General features: G+C 38.1%; 1 pseudogene; it reads left to right on the top strand.

The window, feature by feature from the left end:
- The first annotated feature begins 15154 nt into the window (after positions 1-15154).
- On the top strand, positions 15155-15921 carry LOC134486050 (ubiquitin-conjugating enzyme E2 variant 1-like; annotated as a pseudogene).
- The last annotated feature ends 3909 nt before the right edge of the window (positions 15922-19830 follow it).

Genomic DNA, 19830 nt, shown 5'->3' with positions numbered 1-19830 from the left:
ACTCCTTCTATTAGATGTCCTGCTAAAGTGGAAGATATTTCTCTGTAACTATATTTTTCTTACTACTATCTTCTGTCACCTATTTTTTATTTAAATTAAAAGAGCATTCTATCTTCAACTTTCTAATCAAACCATATATTCTGAACCCAAAAAGAAAAATAAATTTAAGATAGTAGCATGAGACAAATGTCTTTTTATTACAAAGAACACCTTCCCTAATAAGGAACTAATAGAACAGTCAAATTATGTGTTCCCTAGAATTACCTTTATGAGTCAGAAGCATTAAAGAAAAGTATTTTGCTTTCCAAAATATATTCTGTATTTTACAAGCACTAGTTACTGGTGCTTGTAAAATACAGCAGAGCCAGCCTCTAATAAGAAATATGTGAGGTCAAACACAAGCGAAATCACTTCTTTTATGTTCAAATCCCCAATCTTTATTTAGCTTTTATGTTCTTACCCTTTCTTTGGCATTGTTTACAATTAATTTCAAACATTAATTTTTAAGTGCTACCCCCACTTGAAAGCAGTCCCCTTCCTTCCCATCTTTTTTCTTCCCTTTCTTGTCTCCTTTTTCTCTTTTCTGTTTTTTTTTCCTTTGGGACAAGTTCTCCGTATGTAGCTCAGGCTGGTCTCAAACTCTCCACTATTCTACCTTAGCCTCCCAAGCTGTAGATATGTAGGCTTGCAATACCACATGAGTGTGTGGCAACCTTTTCATTCAAACAGATTCTCTTTTCTGTATCAGTGATTGCTTTTCCTTTATATAGTAGGCTACACTTAACTTTCTTTCCCTCTCTGATTATTTTTAAATTCTTAATTTGATTAATTACTTTATTTTTACGATTTCCTTCTATTCCCAGAACCTCTCCTAGGAAAGACAGAACAAATCATGGTGCTCCCAAACTCAGAATGACTTACAGATAGAAATCCCAAGTGTTTGTTGTGCCGTTCAAGGCCCTTCAAGCCATCTGTAAGGAGCTTTTCTGTTTTCTGTTGATATTTTCCACCCACATGGAGCTGCCTCCTCTGTCTGCCCAGTGCCTACAAGGAGCCCTCAGGAGCTGGCATTCTTCACTGGCTCATTCCTTCTTTCTTCTCTGGATTCTCTATCCTCTAATCCCCAGGACATCCTGTGATGTCTCCCATTCTCTTGCATTCAGTAATTGCCAATCCACTGCACTCTTCCCAACTCTCCTACCCAACACTCCTCTTTTGTTCAGTCCTGCTGTATGTTGGCCTGAAGCTGTTTGCATTCTAATGTTAATTCTGCTCCCTGAGCGGGCTGCCCAAGGCCAGGAGTCCATCAAGTACCTAGGTGATCTCAGGTGAACCTTCTCCCCATTTTAACTGGACAATAAAGGCTAGAGTCTGTGATTGGGGAAAGGTGGGATTGCAGGTTCAATAGTGGGGGAAGAGAGGAGAAGAGGACAAGAGGGGAAGGAGAGAGGACAGCAGGAGGAGGAAGCAGGATGGATCAGAACCGTCTGGCCAGGAGAAACCGCAAGTACGAAGGGTGTCTTACAGCTGGGGAATAAATTAGTATTGTGTTGTATCTGACCAATCTAGGCATATAGTTTATAATTCTAACAATTGTGTGTTTTTTATATTGGCTTATTGGGTTTGGAAATTCCAGTAACACCGTCCTTCTCTAATTCCAGATGTTCTTTCTTCTACCTTCCTCAAAGGATTGTTGGTTTTTCCTAAAGGGCAGTGCCCTCTTGTTGCTTTGTAAGTCATAGATGTTTAAAACATTTTTGACAGATCTGGAAGGTCACCAAGCATTATGGTTGAGAGAACTAGACCCCAACTCAGGCCACAGAGTCTTGGGGGAATGAGAAGTTGAACTTACAGAAATAGGCTGCCTTAATAAATCAGCCTGATCTCATTTTTTCCTAAACAGAAGGGTTCACATATGTATTATTGAACTAGCCTTTTAGTGTAGAATCTTACAAATATGGGAAAATCCAGAAAAAAATCCAAATAAAACATGCCTCTCTATTCAAATAGAAATCATCGTGTCAGTTTAATATACCAGCTTAATACCATATATAGATCATTATACATACATATATATATAGAGAGAGAGACAGACAGACAGACAGAGACAGAGACAGAGACAGAGACAGCTTTCATTTAAATACATGTTAAAGAATCATAGCAGTAGAAATTTTGTCTATACCCATTACTTGATATGCAATACCTCATTTATAATACACACTGCTTACTAGAGGAACAATGGATAGAGGTGAAGAGATTATGAGGACAACAGATTGAGGTTGTGTAATCCTCAAAATTAACCTGTACGCGTTACCTGCCCAGGGACCAGGTAACTTCCTGGAAAGCTGGAAGTTGTACTTTTTAGAAAATAACAAAGTCCCATGGGAAAATAGCTGTCCTATAGGTTTGTCCTTATAAACCCCTGCAACACATGGCTCGAGGCCATTCTCAGCTGGGAAATTCTAGGAAATGGTCCTCAGCAAAGTCTATCCCTTGGTCAATATTTAATATGTAAAGATTTCTTTAAATTTGGCTCAAAATGGTGGAGCTGGTTTTTCTGGCCAACTTTGGGATTAACCCGTTCATGTAGAATAGTTCTCCTACCATCATTACAATTGTTAATTTGATTACCAAGGACACCTAGGGCCTTAGGTAAGGAGTTCTGTTATCAGGTGAAATGATACAACAGGAGAATAACCCCAATTAAATGACTGTAAAGTATAACACATGCCCAGATCCCTAGGAGTCCTGAGAAAGGCCAAGGCCCAGCAGCAACTCCCTGACCTCCCCAATTTTATTATGAACCAGGAGTCAGTCTTCTCACTGTGCTTGACTCTGGATGGGTTTTGTCCAGGGCTATGTACGAAGAGGACAGCATCCAAGCTTGGCAAGGGTAGCTTTAGACAAACTGTTTTCTGTTGTGAACTTTTTAATGCACCCAAGTGAATAAAACCATCCTTACAGTATCTACTGCAGATATCCATCCCTTCCATGCTCAATTGGCCAAACCTAGTCCAGGTTTTGACAAGGGATTGTCAAGTTTGGTGGGAACCAATCATTGTTTACCTGAGTCTCAGAGCACACCTGGGGCTTTGACAGGAAGAGAGTAGCCATCTAGACAATGAATGTAACTATATCAGGGTCATGGCATTTCAGCTGCCCCAAGAGCTTTGCTACAAAAGAACACATAAGGCAAATGGCCCTGAAGGCAACCCCCCAGTGCATTGTTTATTTTGAATAAAAATAACAAAGCCTTTTCTTGCTTGTGAGATACTATGTCAGGAAATTAACCATCCTCTCTCTGCATTTAGCAGATTGCACTTTTAGTAATTCATTTTAATAGATCACACCAACTTCTTGAAATCCATTTCTGTTTCAAAAAATAAAAGATAAAAATAGATCGTAACTGACAGGAACCATGGTCATATTTTCAGTAATTGTGCTACAAGCATTTTACAGTAAGCGGATTTTTAATGTGGAAAACTGTATGAACTCTGTGGCTAAGTAGGGGTGAGATGACTTAATAGAGGGTGCTATGCACTCACATTTGTATGAACTCAAGGTCTGTCCCATAAAAATGCTTGGGTTGTCAAAATATGCCTGGGTTGTTAAACTATGCCATTATCCTGGATGTTGTGTCTCAGATGTGTATACAACTCTTTCTACATTGCTGGCTGCACGTACACAGAAGCTCTAAAGCTTTCCTAGGAGCTCTCATTTTGTGGACACCGCAGAAATACAGTACTCCCTACTGTTAGGCCATTTGACCTTTCAGGCAGGTGTCTTGGCAACTGTGTTTTCTGCTCCTGGCCACCATGTTCCCTGCTCTTGTAAAAGTCACAGAGCTTCTCATTTTATCTTAGACACTTAAAACTCAGAATGTGCAGAATGAGTACTGTTTTCCTCATCAAATCCAGGGAGGTCATACCCATTTGCTTCTATACCCAAATTCATCCTACATCACACACACACACACACACACACACACACACACACACACACACACACACACACACACATACACATGATCTCACACAAATTCATGCACACTGACACATGTATACGCCTTCTTGACTGTGTCAGACTGGTGTCCAGCCAGCTCTGGGATCTCTCTGTCTCCCTCACATTCCACAGTACTGAGGTTACAAACACATCGGCACCGTGCCTAGTTTTCAGGTGGGTTCTGGGTGTTTGAACTCAGGTCCTCGTACTTGAATAAAAATCATTTCACCACTGAGCCATCTCTTCTGTCCCTCTAATTTGGTGACCTTTGACAAAAGCTGGGCAGAACTCTCAATCCTAAATATTTAAGCCCCAAAGACAAGGGCAACTACATACATAAAAGCAACCTTACTAAAGCTCAAAACACACATTGCACATCACACAATGACAGTAGGAGATTTCAACACCCCACTCTCATCAATGGACAGATCATGGAAACAGAAATTAAACAGAGACGTAGACAGTCTAAGAGAAGTCATGAACCAAATGGACTTAAAAGATATTTATAGAACAATCTATCCTAAAGCAAAAGGATATACATTCTTTTCAGCTCCTCATGGTACTTTCTCCAAAATTGACCATATAATTGGTCAAAAAACGGGCCTCAACAGGCACAGAAAGATAGAAATAATCCCATGCGTGCTATCGGACCAACACGGCCTAAAACTGGTCTTCAATAACAATAAGGGAAGAATGCCCACATACACGTGGAAGTTGAACAATGCTCTACTCAACGATAACCTGTTCAAGGAAGAAATAAAGAAATTAATTAAAGACTTCTTAGAATTTAATGAAAATGAAGGTACAACATACCCAAACTTATGGGACACAATGAAAGCTGTGCTAAGAGGAAAACTCATACTTCTGAGTGCCTGCAGAAAGAAACAGGAAAGAGAATATGTCAGCAGCTTGACAGCACACCTAAAAGCTCTAGAACAAAAAGAAGCAAATACACCCAGGAGGAGTAGAAGGCAGGAAATAATCAAACTCAGAGCTGAAATCAACCAAGTAGAAACAAAAGGGACCATAGAAAGAATCAACAGAACCAAAAGTTGGTTCTTTGAGAAAATCAACAAGATAGATAAACCCTTAGCCAGACTAACGAGAGGACACACAGAGTATGTCCAAATTAACAAAATCAGAAATGAAAAGGGAAACATAATTACAGAATCAGAGGAAATTCAAAAAATCATCAGATCTTACTATAAAAGACTATATTCAACAAAACTTGAAAATCTGCAGGAAATGGACAATTTCCTAGAAAGATACCAGGTACCGAAGTGAAATCAGGAACAGATAAACCAGTTAAACATCCCCATAACTCCTAAGGAAATAGAAGCAGTCACTAAAGGTCTCCCAACCAAAAAGAGCCCAGGTCCAGACGGGTTTAGTGCAGAATTCTATCAGACCTTCATAGAAGACCTCATACCAATACTATCCAAACTATTCCACAAAATTGAAACAGATGGAGCAGTACCGAATTCCTTCTATGAAGCCACAATTACTCTTATACCTAAACCACACAAAGACCCAACAAAGAAAGAGAACTTCAGACCAATTTCCCTTATGAATATCGACGCAAAAATACTCAATAAAATTCTGGCAAACCGAATTCAAGAGCACATCAAAACAATCATCCACCATGATCAAGTAGGCTTCATCCCAGGGATGGTTTAATATATGGAAAACCATCAACGTGATCCATTATATAAACAAACTGAAAGAACAAAATCACATGATCATTTCATTAGATGCTGAGAAAGCATTTGACAAAATTCAACACCCCTTCATGATAAAAGTCCTGGAAAGAATAGGAATTCAAGGCCCATACCTAAACTACATAGTAAAAGCCATATACAGCAACCCAGTTGCTAACATTAAACTAAATGGAGAGAAACTTGAAGCAATCCCACTAAAATCAGGGACTAGACAAGGCTGCCCACTCTCTCCCTACTTATTCAATATAGTTCTTGAAGTTCTAGCCAGAGCAATCAGACAACAAAAGGAGATCAAGGGGATACAGATCGGAAAAGAAGAAGTCAAAATATCACTATTTGCAGATGATATGATAGTATAGTTAAGTGATCCCAAAAGTTCCAGCAGAGAAATACTAAAGCTGATAAACAACTTCAGCAAAGTGACTGGGTATAAAATTAACTAAAATAAATCAGTAGCCTTCCTCTACACAAAAGAGAAGCAAACCGAGAAAGAAATTAGGGAAACGACACCCTTCATAATAGACCCAAATAATGTAAAGTACCTCGGTGTGACTTTAACCAAGCAAGTAAAAGATCTGTACAATAAGAACTTCAAGACACTGAAGAAAGAAATTGAAGAAGACCTCAGAAGATGGAAAGATCTCCCATGCTCATGGATTGGCAGGATTAATATAGTAAAAATGGCCATTTTACCAAAAGTGATCTACAGATTCAATGCAATTCCCATCAAAATACCAATCCATTTCTTCAAAGAGTTAGACAGAACAATTTGCAAATTCATCTGGAATAACAAAAACCCAGGATAGCTAAAACTATCCTCAACAATAAAAGGACTTCAGGGGGAATCACTATCCCTGAACTCAAGCAGTATTACAGAGCAATAGTGATAAAAAAACTGCATGGTATTGGTACAGAGACAGACAGATAGACCAATGGAACAGAATGGAAGACCCAGAAATCAACCCACACACCTATGGGCACTAGATTTTTGACAAAGGAGCCAAAACCATCCAATGGAAAAATGATAGCATTTTCAGCAAATGGTGCTGGTTCAACTGGAGGTCAACATGTAGAAGAATGCAGATCGATCCATGGCTATCACCAAAGCTTAAGTCCAAGTGGATCAAGGACCTCCACATCAAACCAGATACACTCAAACTAACAGAAGAAAAACCTGGGCCGAATCTCAAACACATGGGCAATGGAAAAAGTTTCCTGAACAAAACACCAATGGTTTATGCTCTAAGATCAAGAATCGACAAAGGAGATCTCATAAAACTGCAAAGCTTCTGTCAGGCAAAGGACACTGTTGTTAGGACAAAACAACAACCAGCAGATTGGGAAAAGATCTTTACTAATCCTACAACTGATAGAGGGCTTATATCCAAAATATACAAAGAACTCAAGAAGTTAGACTGCAGGGAGACAAATAACCCTATTAAAAGAAGGGGTTCAAGTGTGGGGATTTAGCTCAGTGGTAGAGTGCTTGCCTAGTAAGTGCAAGGCCCTGGGTTTGGTCCCCAGCTCCGAAAAAAAGAAAAAGGGAAAAAAATGGGGTTCAGAGCTAAACAAAGAATTCACAGCTGAGGAATGCCAAATGGCTGAGAAACACCTAAAGAAATGTTCAACATCTTTAGTCATAAGGGAAATGCAAATCAAAACAACCCTGAGATTTCACCTCACACCAGTCCGAATGCCTAAGATCAAAAACTCAGGTGACAGGAAATGCTGGCGAAGATATGGAGAAAGAGGAGCGCCCCTCCATTCTTGGTGGGATTGCAGACTGGTACAACCATTCTGTTAATCAGTCTGAAGGTTCCTCAGAAAATTGGACATTGAACTACCTGAGGACCCAGGTATAACTCTCTTGGGTATATACCCCAAAGATGCCCCAACGTATAACAAAGACACATGCTCCACTATGTCCATACCAGCCTTATTTATAATAACCAGAAGCTGGAAAGAACCCAGATGCCCTTCAACAGAGGAATGGATACAGAAAATGTGATACATCTACACAATGGAATATTTCTCAGCTGTCAAAAACAATTACTTTATGAAATTCATAGGAAAATGGATGGAACTGGAGAATATCATCCTGAGTGAGGTAACCCAATCACAGAAAAAGACACATGGTATGCAATCATTGATAAGTGGATATTAGCCCAAATGCTTGAATTACCCTAGATGCACAGAACACATGAAACTCAAGAAGGATGACCTAAATGCGAATGCTTCACTTCTTCCTTAAAAGGGGAACAAGGATATCCTTGGGAGGGAATAGGGAGGCAAAGTTTAGAACAGAGGCAGAAGGAACACCCATTCAGAGCCTGCCCCACATGTGGCCCATACATATACAGCCACCCAATTAGATAAGATGGATGGTGAAAAGAAGTGGAGGCCGACAGGAACCGGATGTAGATCTCTCCTGAGAGACACAGCCAGAATACAGCAAATACATAGGCGAATGCCAGCAGCAAACCACTGAACTGAGAAGAGGACCCCTGTTGAAGGAATCAGAGAAAGGACTGGAAGAGCTTGAAGGGGCTCGAGACCCCATATGTACAACAATGCCAACCAACCAGAGCTTCCAGAGACTAAGCCATTACCCAAAGACTATACATGAATTGACCCTGGGCTCCAACCTCATAGGTAGCAATGAATATCCTAGTAAGAGCACCAGTGGCAGGTGAAGCCCTTGGTGCTGCCAAGACTGAACCCCCAGTGAACGTGATTGTTGGGGGGAGGCTGGTAATGGGGGGAGGATGGGGAGGGGAAGCCCATAAAGAAGGGGAGGGGAGGGGTTAGGGGTATTTGGACCCAGAAACCAGGAAGGGGAATAACAATCGAAATGTAAATAAGAAGTACTCGCGTTAATAAAGATTAAAAAAATATGAGCAGTATATGTTATCATAAAGCTAGGTTCTTCTATTTAAAGATTCTACCACATAAAGAGGAAACATATATTCAGACATACCCATGCCATTCTTTACAGAGAAGATAAAAACAAGGGCAAGAAATAGATGTATGTAAACTTATCTGCAGGTCCAATATAGTTTTTAATATCAAATATAATCTAGAAATAGACTAAAGATACTTTTTACCTTAGGGCCAAGGAATATTAGATAGGACCAAATTGGGATTATCTAAGGATCCAGCTTGCCACTATCATTGGACATGAGGACAAAGGACCATGTTTCTTTCTAACATCCTACCTGTATAATTATGACAAACTACAGATGAAATATCTTTTTTCCTTTGCCTGTTCTTATGCCAAAATATCTGAGAAAGACTACTTAACAAATAAATGGCTTATCTGAGATTAGAGCTCATGATACAGTGCACAGGAGAAGTAATAATACACAGCTAGTAACCCATCCTCTATTGTCAGCAAGCAGAAAGAGGTGAATGCTGATGTTGCCCCATTAATCAATTAAATTCAGAACCCACATTACAGATATTTCCTGAAGTTTGTCTCCTAGGTGATTTTAGATCCTGTCAAGTTGAGAACAAAATTAATCACCGTGATGTGTATAAATAGCCAAGAAAAGAATAAAATAAGAATTTGTGCTTCCAGTATAAAGACCATGCTGCAGATAGACGTGTTTTTTAAATTAAACTCTTTTCTAAAACCAAAAAAGGCATGAAAGGTCAAACCTTTTATGCCTTCCAACTTTTCTAAAACATACAAGATTAAACAATCATATTTTTAAGTAAATTTTTATGGCAGTACAATGATACTTTCTCTATGTTACTTGATAATCCCTAATTTTTTTCTATTTTTGTGAGTGTAGTGTTTTTATTATCCACTGTTATTTGTAGAAATTTAGTGTTTACTTAGTGTGCATTCCTTTAGATATAGGTGACTGTAGAAACTAGAGGTTGCCATCCATTCTTTCCTACCTTATTTGTTATTTATCTATTTAATGTTTTACTTCTTTAATTAAAAAATAAAATTACAAAAAATACATTTTGGTTATATTTTTTCTTCTCATTGAAATCTACACAAATACTCCAAACCTATCTACAAATCCATGTTTATGCTTTTTCTAAAACTCTATCTTTCCCTTTCTTAAGAATATAAAGCCTACCCGAAAATCAACTAAAAATAAACACAAAAGTAATAAGACAAAATAATACCCAAACAAACAAAATGAGATAAGGTACACACAGAGACACACAAAGAATTGTAGAGTCAATAATGTGCTGCCCAACACTTCAGGGCATTTTTTTTTCCTTTCTAGTGAGTGAAATTGGTATACCATGATACTCCTTTGGAGAAAATCAGTTTTTGCTTTGTCAGCAAGTTTCAATCACCAACACCTTCTTGCTGGGGATGAGACTTTGTATATATGTTTCCTTCTCAGTGCTAGCTTTTTAATCTGGTTTGACCTTGCGCAGAACTTGTGCAAGCTGTCAGAGTTCCTATGACTTCATATGTGTATCTGTATGATTGTGTTTTGAAAATATGGTTTCTTTGAAGTCATCACCTAACCTCTGACTCTTTCATTCTTTCTGCCTCCTCTTCCATACAGATGCCTGACATTTTAGGTAAGGGGTATGATAAAAAAAATCTCACTTATGATAGTGAGTTCAAAATTCCATCACTATCCAAACTCTATATTAGTTCCCTTCAACTGAAAGAAAGCTTCTCTTACGGAGGCTGAACATGGCACTGATCTACACATATAACAACAGTACATTAGCAGGAGCCATTCACTTTATTGCTATGTTCCTTTAGAATAATAAAGTTATTGCTTTTCTCTAAATGTATGTGCAAATACACACACACACAAACACCCACATGTATATACATATAGATGTATATATATACATATTTATACATGTCCATATATATACATATATACATATATATTCTCAGGTTTGTGGCTGCTTTATCTGTGTCAGATATGAATTCTGTCTCACAGAGTGGGGCTCAAATACAATGTAAAAGAAAAGAGGTTGTTTATTCACACATTTATACCACTATTAAGTGAGTACATTTTTTTAACCAACTGACTGTTATAGATTATACGGCTTATATCTAAATATTTTTCCCTTCCAGCATCATAAGCATTAGTCAATAGGAATGAAACATTTATCTGGGCTCTGGGTACTTCTCCATGTTTGACATTGTATGTTATCCTCAGCACTAAACATTTATTATCATGTTATAGAGAGTAAATAATACCCAGAAGAATGGGCTGTGATGGGAGGGGTGATCTATGGTATCGTCTTTCATCAATGATTTAAGAATATGCAAGGCATTCCTGGCCGAATGTTTTACATGGTGACATATGATATCTATTTAGAACTTCATCTTTGATGACTCCATCTATCTTCCTTTCATATAATGTGTGTGTGTGTGTGTGTGTGTATGTGTGTGTGTGTGTGTGTGTGTGTGAGAGAGAGAGAGAGAGAGAGAGAGAGAGAGGAAGAAGAGGAGGGGAGGAGGATGGCGGAGGAAGAATGAAGAAGGAGGAGGAGGAGAAGAAAAAGAAGAAGAAGAGGAAGAGGAGGAGGAGGAGGAAGAGGAGGAGGAGGAGGAGGAAAAGGAAAAGTCATGTGGAGTTCAATAGAATATGTATTCTATTAGGTTTTAGATAAGCAACAATAACAATTGCTATCATGTATGTTTATTAGTTTGACATAGTTCCCACTAAGACTATTGCATGATCAATTTAATTTTATCCTCACAGTGAACAGAGGAGGAATGTTACATCTCTAAGAATATGTAGATTTTCACAGTGTTATATTTTTCAGACATCCACAGATGAAACACAGGTCTGTCAGAAACCAACTATGTTGATCACCATGTTACCTTGCAGCATTACCTAGAGTATGCATTGCTCAGTTTGAGTCTTGTCCTTTTAGATATCATTTCCAGTTCTTTCTATACTGAAATGGCCAGTGAATGCAGCAATATTTCAAATCACTGCTTCAGTTAGATCAGGTATCTGGAGTTAGTCAGATGGATCAAGAGAAAAGAGACAACATTGATTGCTGACACTGCAGTGCATCGGGAGGAAAGCGAAATCCTCAGTCTGGCAGAGAAGATCAGTCATTTCAACTACTTGTACCCAGAGTGTTGAACTAGCAAAATATCTGACTTTTTAGTTTATTTTTTCACAGGACACCTTTGTAAACATGTCAGTTAGAGAAATGCTTGTTGGCTGCTTAAGCCTTAGCTGTGTAGATACAGTATGTCTAAACTTTTATTTCTGCTTGAACTTACTATTTCCAGAAGCCCAAATCATATCATGATACAAAACAAGAAATGAATTCACAACTTGAGGTGACATTTCAAATCAGTTGGAAACATTCTAAATTATGATTATCAAAACACATTGATTTCTGTTTAGGAGGAGACATTTGAAATTATGAAAAGTAAATAGCAATGGCCACATTCTAAAAGCTCTTAGATGACATGGGGCAGGTTTTATTATCAGACCATAGAAATTCCGAATCCTGACTGTAAATATAATTTACCAAATTTACAGAGAGTGAAAACAGCAGTCTTCAGAGTTACTCAGAAGTGACGATAAGAGATAACCTAGTGTGGGAAAGAATTTGCTGCAGAAAGAAGAGAATTCAAATTTGTGTGCCCGCACTTTAAAACAGTCATGGTTGTATACAGCTATAACCCCAGTGCTATGATGACAGAGAAAGAATTTCTGGAGCTTGTGCACAGCAAGATAGCATCAGTATTAGTGAAAGGCTTTGAATTGAAAAAAATTGTAGAAAATCATAAAAGAGGATACTATTTACTTTCTCTGTCTTCCGCTTGAACACATAGGCATGAAGACACAGATAGAGAGACAGACAGACAGATAGACAGACAGACAGACACACACACACACACACACGCACACCATATCACACACACTAATTCTTGGTGGTCACGTGTTGAGGAATATTAAATTAATAATTTATAACCTTGAACTCATGAAAATGTCCACTTGACCTTTATAATTGCCATTGATCATGAATACTATTTTGTGAACCATGGATCCACATAGGTAAAATAAATCAGTTGTCAGAATAAAGTAAGGGCATGACATATTAATATTAGAAAATTTTAAAAACATAAGTTTACTATTTTTTTGATGTGTATGTGTGTGTGTGTGTGTGTGTGTGTGTGTGTGTGTGTGTGTGTGTGTGTGTATGCTGCATGTGTGTGTGCTCACGTAGGTCTTCCGATTCCACAGCATGTGTATAGGCCAGATGGCCAATTTCTGTAATGGGTCATTATCTATGGATTCCTATGATTAAAGTGAGGGTGTTAAGCTTGTTCTGCAAGTCCTTTTTCCCTCTTGCTGGCCCAAAATAATTGTCAAAATTTAAATGAATTTCTTATAAGCAATTGATGAAGGTTATTTACTCATCATGAAGTTAGAAGTTCATATTGAAGCTCAGCAAGTCTCTGGAGTGACAATTCCATTTTATGTCAGCATAGGAGACTTGGATATCATTTGATAAGGGCTTATGACTAGTTACATAAATATTCATAAAATGACCAAATTGTATGATCCTTGAAGAAGATACCATTAAATTGGAAGACAAAGAACAAGAGCCAAATAAGTCCAGCAGCTACTGAGATGCAGTCACTGACTGAGCTGAGTCTGAGCAAACATCAAAGAAACAGTGAGCTGTACTGTAGCCTAAGTAACGATACAAGCAAAAGCACTAAAATTCCTTGAATGAGGCATATAGGTATGGGAAAAGCTCTTCAACCTGGGACTTCACTTGACTTAGGCTGCATAAACATCTACCTTCCAGAAATATACCTAACAATGAAGTTGCTCACCTCATCTCACCTGCATGAAGCTGTATACATACCAAACAATGGACTAAGACTCCCTGCACATAACATTGTTTATAAACTTTTCTTTCATGATCAACTTCCATTCAAAAGTATTCAAGAGCATATCCACATACTGGAGGGAGAAATCTGTTTCAACTGGCCTGAGACAGTTTAGAGTATATACTCAGTAAGTCGTATTGAATCCTCTGGAAAAACTTTCAAGGGAAAGATCCTTAATGTCATATACCTAATGATAATTGAATATGCATTTGATTAAATCAAATGCATCATGGAAACTGATGTTCACAGTAAATTAAGGCTTGCCTAATCAAAAAAAAAGTCAATCAAAACAGAAATATCCACACTGAACTCTGAGTAAACAATTCCTCCTTCTCGAGAGGTCCACAAATTAAAGCTACACTGAATACCAGTGTTTCTCACTTTGCTTTTGAATAAAGTTTCTTTGTCACCTTGCTCTCTGTGACTTCTTGTAATAAGATGAAAACATCCTGGAAACACCTCACCTAGACAGTAACCTCAGATAAAACTGATAAGCATCTTCTTCAAATAATGACACGAATTATGGAAGCTCTAAAAGAATTCTCCTGTTACTTTCTTGTAAGAACTTCTAAGAATGACACAAGCCATGTCTAATCTAATGCCTATTCAATGAAATCAGAAGTTATAAAAAAATTCATCCTAGTGTTGTTTTTTGTACCAATTTCAACTTTAAGATATTAAGTACAATCACATTGGAATTCCTGTTTTCTCAGAAGTTTTGATAATGTCACCTACAATTAAGCAAGAGGAGAATCCTTAATGAATTTCTCTAAAATACATTTGCATGATAGATAAAATATTAACTCTAGAATGGGAATATTAGAAAAATGCTTGTTTCTGTGTTACTGCATTGAAAATATAATTTATACCCCTTTGTCATTTTCAAAATGCAGATGTTCATAGTATACATATTAGATTATGTGGACTATTAATAATAATAAAAGTTTCTAACAATAATTGAAGAAGAGAGCCAGTACTTTGAGACAATAATGCTTCTGTCACCTTTAATGTATATAGTTTTTGCTATAGGTACACAATGATTTCTACATATGAAAGTCTAAATGCTCTACAGCTCATGCTTTCTGGTTTCAAGAAGTGAAAACTTCAGTAATAGCTTTTAACTTCAAAATCAAAATGAAAACAAAATGCATGAACAGAAAGAACAGAAGGAAAATAAAAGAAGGGAAGGAAGAAAGCATGAAAGGAAGGAAGGAAGGAAGGAAGGAAGGAAGGAAGGAAGGAAGGAAGGAAGGAAGGGAGGGAGGGAACAAGGAAGAAACAGGAAGAGATTTGGTAAGTCGCTCATTTGACAGGCTACATGCCAGTATGGAAGACACCCTTGGATGAGTTCCAAAACTGTACAAGATCAGGTATGGTTGTTCGTATCTATAATTTATTGGTGAATATCAGACATTCAAAGTCATCACTGGATATATAGTGAGCTTCAGGCAAGTCTGGGGTTTATGAGACCCTGTGGAAAAAAGAGAGAAAGAGAGAGAGAGGGAAGGAGCTAGTGACCGAGGGGTAGAGGAAGAAAGGAAGGACTGACTTCGAGCGATAGCGATGCAAGATGGCAGCCACCACAGGCTCTGGAGTAAAAGTCCTTTGAATCCGACTGTTGGAAGAGCTGGAAGAAGGCCAGAAAGGAGTAGGCGACAGCACAGTTAGCTAGGGTCTGGAGGACTATGAGGACATGACACTCACAAGATGGACAGGCATGATAATTGGGCCTCCATGAACAATTTATGAAAACCGAATATGCAGCCTTAAGATAGAGTGTGGGCCACTCTAGTATCCAGAAGCATCCCAGTCTGTGAGATTTGTAACAAGAGTCAATATGAACGGCGTGAGCAGTTCCAATGGAGTGGTGGATCCACGAGCCATGGCAGTGTTGGCAAAGTGTCAGAATTCCCACAGCATCAAAGTTATCCTGCAGGAACTGAGGCACTTGATGATGTCAAAAGAGAACATGAAGCTGCCACAGCCACCAGAAGGACAGTGTTACAGCCATTAGTCACCAAGGCCCCGGCCTCCCTTCCCCATCCAACCCAAGTCTTCATTTTCCACAGTAGTGAATTTTCTAGATCCATCTGTAGACCTCAAAGTACTGGAGAGGAAGCTCCACTCAGACTTCATCCTGAGACACTGCTCTCATACTAACTTCTTGTCCATTTGAAATACCTAAGTTGTGCTGTGTAACATCATCTGTCGAGTATAACCGCTGTCTGCCTGGTTGAACTTCTGGGATCAATAAGGTGTGTTGAAATCAGTTTCCTTTGGGAGCGGTGGGCATAGCTAACGCAACTGTGGACAGACACGTCTCACACAATCACCTGCTGCTGACACTTGGCCTGGATATGCCTTTGCCCGCCCCGCCCTCTGCCACAGCTGTGTGGTGGCCCATAGAATAGATGGGGAGGTTTCAGGTAGCAGCTGTGCGACTGACCATCACTAGGCTTGGGGTGCTCTGGCTGTACCCATGCTTTCTTAAGTCTTAAGTGATTGCCCCATCCAAGCCATGGTCCCCACTCCTCCACTCCCACCCTTGGTCAAAGCTTAGATTGTAACCTCCCCTCCCCTGAAATTGGCCGCGGTTGAGGAATTCAGAGCTTCCAGTCTCCCCACCTTTATCAAGGGGTGCTGCTTTCCCCTCCTCAAGTCCCTTTTTGCCCATCACCACCCAACACTTGCTGTAGCCAGAAGCCATCAGATGAGGTTGAAAACGCCTGGCCTCCCTCCCTTAGCTCTGGACCACACTTGTTCACCTGCCACCAGCCTGGGAAGGGAGCGCTGGGTCTGCGGCCCTGCCACCACCATCAGCTCCTGAGCTTTGAGCTCAGGTCTAGAGGTGAACAGAGCAGTCACAGGGCGACTCAGACGGGCCACCGCTCAGGGTCCTAGGATATATGCCTAGAGAAAGGCCATGTGGAGAGTCCTCAGTGCGCATGGTTCTGAGTTGGTTCCTTTTCCCATAATTGCTTTGTTTTTACACGTTGAAGAGGTTTGAACAGGGCTCTCAGTCACCCTGACCACCCATCGGGTCTGGAGTGGAGTCTGACAGCTGGAGCAGGAGGCCCTGACTCTGCTCCTCAGTGTTGCTCCTCAGACCCTGGGCAGGGACCCAGAGGAGCTCTGTGTCACCATGTTCACAGATCGTTTGCAGATAGGTGGGCCTGGCTCCTGGCTCATTGACAAGCTCCCCACTCTGTTCAGGACCACTAAATGTTGAAATGTGGATGCATACTGAAATGAAGGCAATTCGAGGTGTTGCAAAGAGGAAAAAGAAAAGGACTGAGCAGATGACACGCTGGTGATTCTTTCTTAGTCCATTCAAGCCTCATTAAGTTTCAAATTTTTCAAACTAGCCATATTTACAGCAAAATTCAAAAAGACAATGATAATAACCACATGGCAGTCACTTGGGGAGGGAATTTGCTCACAGTGGTAGAATGTAAATGAGCCGAGTTGATAGTATAAGAATAAGACAAATCCTCAACTGATTGATTTGAAGTATCTTTTCCCACATATGAGCTTACTTTAATGAGAGGAATTGTGGACATGTCAACCTTTAATGAAGTACAATTTTTTAAGCCTTCTCTATTCCTATTTTCAGTCATGGTGACTTCATGCCGGATTTTCTGATAGTATATATCAGCATGATATCATCTTACTAAAATCAATAGGAAATACAGTCCAAATTTTTGAATCCCAATTAATTAAAGATGTATATTTACACAAAATTGTTTGTATCAAATTCGACGAAGTTGTTTTCATGAATAAGAAAGGCACACAGAACTAAACCCTTAACAAAAATTAAAATCAGGACCTATAGAAAAGGCTCATGGGTTTTCCTTGGTCTCTAGTAGAGAACCTAAGTTCAGTGTCCAGTATCTATACTTGGTGGGTCATTACTACTTGTCAATCGAGCTCTGGAAATTGGGTACCCTCTCCTACATTTTGCAAGTACCTGTACTCATTTGTGCACACATGTACAGATGCATGAAGCATATATTTAAAACCGCTTTTAAATATGAAAAACTAAAAAAAGTCAAAAAGAAAATGAAGGACAAAGAACAATGATTTGAATGTAAGTCATGTTAATACTGTACATATCTATAAAAAAAGTCATTTAACATAACCTTGAAACAGCATAATTCAGATAGTTAAAATGCAGTCCCACACTCCTACCCAGTAGTTAATATCAAATTATTCTCTATAGTTATTCAAATCAATATTCAAATCAATAATTTCTACAGGTGCATTTAATAGTCTTTGTTCGTTAAACTAATCAAAATCTATGTTGTAGTTATTTGAAGAGAAAGAATTTTATGAATCACGTGATATCAACTGAATAAATATGAAAATTACGTATGCAAACTTTACAAAAGTTAGTTTCAACACAAAAGTATAAATTTACAATTTAATAAACAAGGAACTAATTGATCAACCAAATGTTAACAACTAAAATTCACCTATGTATGCAATAGAAAATAATATTTGAGATATAAAATTAAGACTTATGTTAGTAAAATAATGCATAAGTTATTTTACTTAAAAAGAAAATCTTATGATCATATTAATACAGCTAGAAAACATTAAGAAAAACTTAATACTCTTAAAAATGGGATACACATGCACACAAATTTAGAAAAGTTTGATACATATACATTATATTATAATGTCACTTCAAAAGTTAGAACTATCATTGTGTTTGTTATGAATGAAAGGAAGATGTTTCAGACCATAAACAGAAATAAAATTTTCTGGAATTTTACATAAATAAAAGGCATTTACATAAATAAAAAATTTTTAATAACATCTCCATCATAATTAGATGAGTATGTTCCTGCCTTCTTGCAATGAACATTGAATTGATCTCTATTGTATCAAGAAAATTGTGATAGCTGTTAGGTACAGAGAATGAAAAGCTGTCCTCTGGACAGCTCATGGTTATCACACTCATGAACCCACAGCACCTGTGTTAACACAATACTTTCACATGATCAAGCCAGCTAGAGTCAGGGCTTAGATGGGGTGACCAACCCTTGCCAATGCCATATTGAGGGGCTTTTGGCATTTGATGGCTACTGGTGAATGAAGAATCATTCATTTTGTGGGGGGGGGGGTATTGCCTTGGTAATTTGCTTGTGCTTCAATAGATTCCCTTCACGAGTGACACTAGATTCTGATTCTTTGATGAGATCTAAAAACTAAACAGATGAAGACATGGTGTCAGGATATGTATCATAGGAAATGTGGTGAGATTTGGTAAAGAGAATGTAGAGTGCATACAAGTATATTTCTTTATATAAAAAATAAAGAAAAATATGAAAGGACAAATGTTTACTTAATTAACAGAAGATAGAATATCTCTATAGACAAATTCTAAATAGCTTATAAACATAAAGCTAGAAATAATAGATGAGTTTAAAAGATGTACAAATTTTCTTCACTGTTTAAGAGATCATCGTAAGAGATCATGGGAGAGAATGTAATGTATTATAATATACTTTCAAATGTAAAAGATTAAAACTTTAGGTTAGTAATAAATACAAGGTTTTTCACCGACTGAGATTATGTATAATCAGTTTGAGCTAATTCCTCCCAGTTAAATTATACGCATTTCTAAATTCCTCAGAAAAACAACCTTAGAATAACTACTTTTAGTCCCCCAAAGTCCAGGGAATTGGGGCAAAAACTCTTCAATGGTTTCTTCAAGCTGTACATAATTATTTTTATATTTATTACTAAACTAAAATTATGATCTTTTACATTGGCACAGAATGTATTTGATACAAATTTAGATTTTTAAGATTTTCTTTAATATAAATTTCTCATTGATTTAAAATTAATATTGTTACTCTGATGTACACGTATTGTGCCCATACAACACATTTCAGCATAGATGGCTTATACCCAGTCCTTTTCTGCTATTAAAAAATAAAGCTGAGATGATTAAGCACGTGAGTTTAAGGCCAAATAGCAAATTCATGTCTCTAAGTTTATTGTTAGAATGCTTTCAAGATAATTTATTAAGATAATTAATGGACAACAGTCCAGATTGCTTATATAGTTAGATGGTTTCTAAAAAACACCAGAAGTCCACAAAATATGACATTTAATGTTAACTTTCATTGAGACATGCCCGCTCCCACCAGCTCCCCCTTGGTATATTCAAAGAAGAAATTGAAAATCTCCACCTCCACGTGAGGTGATTTATCGTGGCAGATAGGCACTATGCAAAAA

This window comes from Rattus norvegicus, chromosome 3, assembly GCF_036323735.1.
Source record: "Rattus norvegicus strain BN/NHsdMcwi chromosome 3, GRCr8, whole genome shotgun sequence".
NCBI classification, from domain to species: Eukaryota; Metazoa; Chordata; class Mammalia; order Rodentia; family Muridae; genus Rattus; species Rattus norvegicus.
This window is presented reverse-complemented; position numbering and strand designations above follow the sequence as displayed.